This window comes from Phytophthora parasitica (assembly GCF_000247585.1).
Source record: "Phytophthora parasitica INRA-310 unplaced genomic scaffold supercont2.3, whole genome shotgun sequence".
In the NCBI taxonomy this organism is placed as follows: Eukaryota; Oomycota; class Peronosporomycetes; order Peronosporales; family Peronosporaceae; genus Phytophthora; species Phytophthora nicotianae.
The window spans coordinates 2,317,345-2,322,449 of NW_008648989.1; positions in this window are offsets into that span (position 1 = coordinate 2,317,345).

Genomic DNA, 5,105 nt, shown 5'->3' on the forward strand with positions numbered 1-5,105 from the left:
CAATTCCACTTATCGCTACAGCGAGCAGGACAGCCTCCTGGCACTGCCAGATGCTCGAGTATAGTAGTTGCAACTGCAACTGCAAGGACTGCCAGCTGGTAATGAATGCAACTTGCATTCACTCCAAAGTGCAATGGGGGCAAGGCTTTCAACCTAAGACCCACGCTACAATTTCCTCCCAAGCCTTGCTCACAACGTGTAAACAAGCAATATGGATATTTTCAAGATACTATCATGCAACGTCTGTTTGGTACACTGTATCAAATTTTGGGTACACCGAACCATAATTCAAAATTCATTTTTTCTTATGCCTACAACCATACAGGTTGATCCATGGATACACAGGCCGCTGACCTTGTAAATCTCACTACTTAAGGCAACTGTCATAATAGTAGGAATCTTACTCACATCGTGTCTGCCAACTTGACACAGAAAGCTCTCTAGCTCGAGGTCAGCTTCTGAAAAGCTGTCGCCAACTTGGCGTCTTCGGCAGCTTCCACGTAGGTACGTGTTAGCGCAGGTATATCCTGTGCTAGAGACTTTAAAGACTCCCAAGAGTCCTAGATAGGCTCTAAGCCGCACCAACTCACTAGGAGCTCATAGGCCTGTTTCTGTTCGATCCAACGATGCTTGTTAAGTCGGTTAACTTTCAACACGATGCCTTGGGAGGCGACGTGCTCCAATAGTTCCTCCGTAACTTCCAAGTCACTGTCTGCGTAGAACTTCAATCGTGAAGCGTGCACATCTTGGGCCTTGTCTGTAACCAGGTGCCGAACGCGAAACGAGTGCGAGTCCGCACGGGTAACCACGTAGGGGCCGATCCATGTTACTAGCAGTTTGTTGTGTCGTCGCTCATCGACACGTGATCGTAGGACGTAATCACCCACAGAAAAGTTTACTTCTTGTGCACCTCTTGACTTTCACTTGTTCAGTAATGTGATCTTCTCACGCTTGTCCTTGACGGCACAGTGCATGTCCTCAATACTAGACCGTAGCTTCGCCAGAGACTTTTCAATGGCTGCACTCGAAATAGAGATTGTCTTAGGTTGATCATCAGGTATATGCAGGATATAGGCTGGCGTTGGGGCTGGTAATCCAGTGAACACCTCAACAGGAGCATTGTGTGCAAGAGAAGCCACCGGAGAATGGTTCATGTTACCTTGCACCAAAGGTATCAGGTAGATCCAGTCGTTGTATGAAATCTGATACTCCATTATCATTGCACGTAGCACTTGCAGTACATCTCTATTTGCACGTTCATCGAATCCTTTGATCCACGGGCTGTATGCCACTACGAACTGCTGTTCACACTTCAGCCGCTTGCATAGCTCTGCAAGTACTTCGTTCTTGAAGTGTGATCCTTGGTCACTGACCCATACCCGTGGTACACCGAACCGGCTGTACCACCCAAGCAAACCATCAACTACAACCTCACTTGTTGGTGTATCACACACAATCAACTCACAGAAATGGGTAAAGTTGTCCTTCAGTAGTAGTAGGTAGGTAGTAGGTAGGTATTTGCATGAGCCAAATCCATCACCCAAATAGAGAAAATCTCAGTGTAAAGCTCCATTGCGAATGTCAGCGCGGTAAAGCTCACCCCATGGTCTAGGCACCACCCTACCTCCTTTTACATGCTGGCAGAGCAAGCAGGAGCGCAGGAAACGACGAACTAGAGCAGAGATTCCTTCAATCGAAAATACACGGCAAATGTGGTTCAAGACCACGACTTCACCACGGTGACCCAGTGCCCAACAATGGGCGATGATCAGGAGTCGCTGGAAGAGTGCCCTGGCAGCAGTAGGTATCCAAATACAGTCGTCAATTCGGTAGACACTATGTTCATCTGCAGCACTAGCAGTAGGAGCAGAAGGTACATGAGCCGCTCGCATAGCCGCGATTTCACTCAACGTCTGCCACGTAAAGTTCTTTTGGTCAAGACGCCGAAGCAGAGGCTTTCGAGAAGCTTGGGTCTGTGAGCGAGTCACTCGTTTGAAACTAGATGCTGCAGTCGTAGATACCGTATGAGTAGTAGCACCACCCCACCGAATAAGCATATCCGCCCACACGTTGTTGACACCCTCAATATGAACGATAGTATAGCGATACTCCATGAGTTTGACAGCCCATCGAAGTAATTTTCCACGTACGTGCTTCTTAACTTCTTGCCCAGGGGCAAAAACATGGATGAGGTTTCGGTGGTCACAAAACACCTTGAAACCACCAGGCATCAGCAACAGGTAGTCAAGGTCTTCCCAGGAGAGCACGATTGGTAGTGCCTCCTTCTCAATGACGCTCCAGTGCAGCTGAGCGCCAGTGAACGAACCGCTCTTGCAAATCAGTAGCTCATGCTCCTGTTCAGTAATTGCCACTCCTGGTTTCCATTCACACACTTGCGTAAGGATTGAAGCCCAACCGTAGTTGCTAGCATCTGTAAACAAGCCGTAGGTGGCCTGCTCACGCGGGAGTGTCATCATGGCCGAGATCTGCAGGAGTTTCTTGACCTGTTCGAAACTGCGGAGTTCATCATCGTCCAATGCGATGCTGATTCCTGAAGCAACACGCTTCGTCTTTCGTTTACCAGCAAGTGCACGATCCAACAGCGATTACAACGGCCGAATGGTGCAAGCGCAGTCAACCAAACTGTCTCGCATCCAGTTCGTTGCGCAGATAAACTGCTGCAGTCGTCCCGCTGTGACTGGTACTGGCGTTGAAGTGAGTCCTTCAATCCGTTTTGGGTCATGACGAACACCATTCTCATCAATCACCTTACCACACCACGTAACTGAGCGCTGGTACAACGAGGACTTCTTCAGACTCAACTTCAATCCGAATTCGTTCACCAAGTCAAACCATCGCTCTAGAGCAGCAAGGTAACTCTCTATAGTTTCAGAGTAGAACAAGAGATCGGCAATCCATATAAGTAAATGGTTATCGAGTAGCTCAGCGAAACAGTTCTCCATCGCGATTTGAAAATGTAACGCCGAGTCACAACTTCCTTGCATCACACGAGTTGGCGTGAACACACACTCATCCGTCATGTACGAGAGCTGCTCTCTGCTTTCTATCGCCACAGCAAGTTGCTAAAAGCTGCGGATAAAGTCGAAAAGACCGTAGTGTTCCTTTCCTTTCAATCGCTCCAACTTTGTCTTCAACTTAGGCATGACGCCTGCAATTGCTTCGGTCATCGCATTCAACGGCTTGTAATCCACCGCTTGGCGAAACTCATTGACCCTTAGCTTCTTAAGAGGCAGAGCAGCACAAGCCCAATCACTGCTAGGGTTTTTGTTGACCCAACCAAGGTCCACAAGAGTCCGGTTGAACTCCTTCAGGAACGCGCTCTGTAAGGGTCCGTACTGCCGAGCTTTGCAGAGGAAAGACTTTGTATCCTGTTTCAAGCGAAGCTTGTACGGTGGTACCTTTGCAGGAGGGTCATCACAGAGAACTAGTCGCCCAATGTCGTGCTTCTTAGCAATTCAACGCAGTTCCTCCATTGATTCCACCGGAAAACCGTTATTCAGTGCAGCAGTGAACAGTTTTTCAAGACCTCCTTGGATGTCAAGGTCATTTGCATGACCAGGCCGAAATTCATCATCACTCGCTATGGGATCCTCATCGTCATTGAGTTTACCACCAGCAAGCTGTTCCAGTTGTCTGTCCACATAAATTCCGAGAGAGAGCAGTACATCGTTGCCGACGATAAATTCATCATCGGCTTGCTCGATAATGAGACTGTTGACGGGTTCTGCGAGCTCCACACGTTCAGCAGCAGTATGTAGACGAATTGCCAGCAGTGCAGACTCACGCGCTTCGACATCGTGACCGCCAACAGCTTTCCCAATCACTGGTGTGATCAACGGGACAGACTTCACGTTGTCGTCGATCCGCATGAGCTCCCTAAAGTTGCTCCTACTCAAGAGGCACCTATCGGAGCCTGTATCTGCACAGTACTGTAGCTCACACACGTCGTTTAGCGTGATGGTGTTCACTCCACCCAAACGCTTCGAAATCCGCTTCATCCTGCTCTTGTCATGGCGAGGAGTATGAAACTTCTTCGGTAATTCCTTCTTCTCCTCTGGAGACGCAGTTGGGCAATTCGACACATAGTGTGGCCCACTGCATTTAAGACATCCGTCTTTCGGTACGAGAGGTCGCTTCTTCTCTGAGTCCTGTTTTACTACAGATCGTGTCGCTCGATTGACATCCCTGCTACGGCTTTCGTGTGGGCCACGCTGGCGACGGCCATGCTGGTCCCTCAAACTTCTCTGATCCTGTAGCTTGGGCACCTTCTCAGACCTAGCGGACCTCTCCTCGTTGCATCAACGTTTGCGACGGCGAAAGTCTCGATCCTGCTCCAACGCCTTTTCCAAGATCAGGTCATGGAGTTTTAGTTCGTCACTACGTGCCTCCGTCGATTGGAAACGAATAGCAGTTTGCACATCTGCTTTGTGCTCACTAGACGTCAGTGACTCAATAAGCAGCTCACACGTTTCTTTTTGGCCGTGCTGACATTCAAAACAAGTCACTAGCCCGTGTTCTTCGATCAATTCATTGCATAGCATGAAGTAGTACACGCTGGTTCACGTCCGTTTCAGACATGTTAAGACGCAGCTTCTTGCCAAAAAAGCAGATCTATGTCGGTTAGTGTGTCGTTCATAACACGTTCAATAATCGCCTGGACTTCTGACATAATTCGGTCATCAGTCACAGCGTCAGGTGCCATTCTGCCCCAGCAATAGGTACAGAGAGCCTTCAATAGTCTTTCGTCGACGGTACTCTTAATTGTTTCCTTGAGCCGCTCGTAAAGTTCATCATCACCCTTGCTGCGAGCTTTCACGCTCTCTTCAGACTCAGCTCGAGCCTTCTTCCACTTGATTAATGCAGAGTGGGGCATGGACGACAGTCGAGGCGCGACCACCGGAATGAGCAACGGCATACCCACGGTGTTGATGTCACTAGCCAATGAAGCATCATCTTCAACTGTCTTGCCGCGACGGTCCCGTTTCTTCATCATGTGAACGTCGGTTAACTAAAGTCGACTTTGTAGTACGTCCACGAGACGAATACGGTAGACACTGTTAGGGAAGCTGGCACTTCCGAACGTT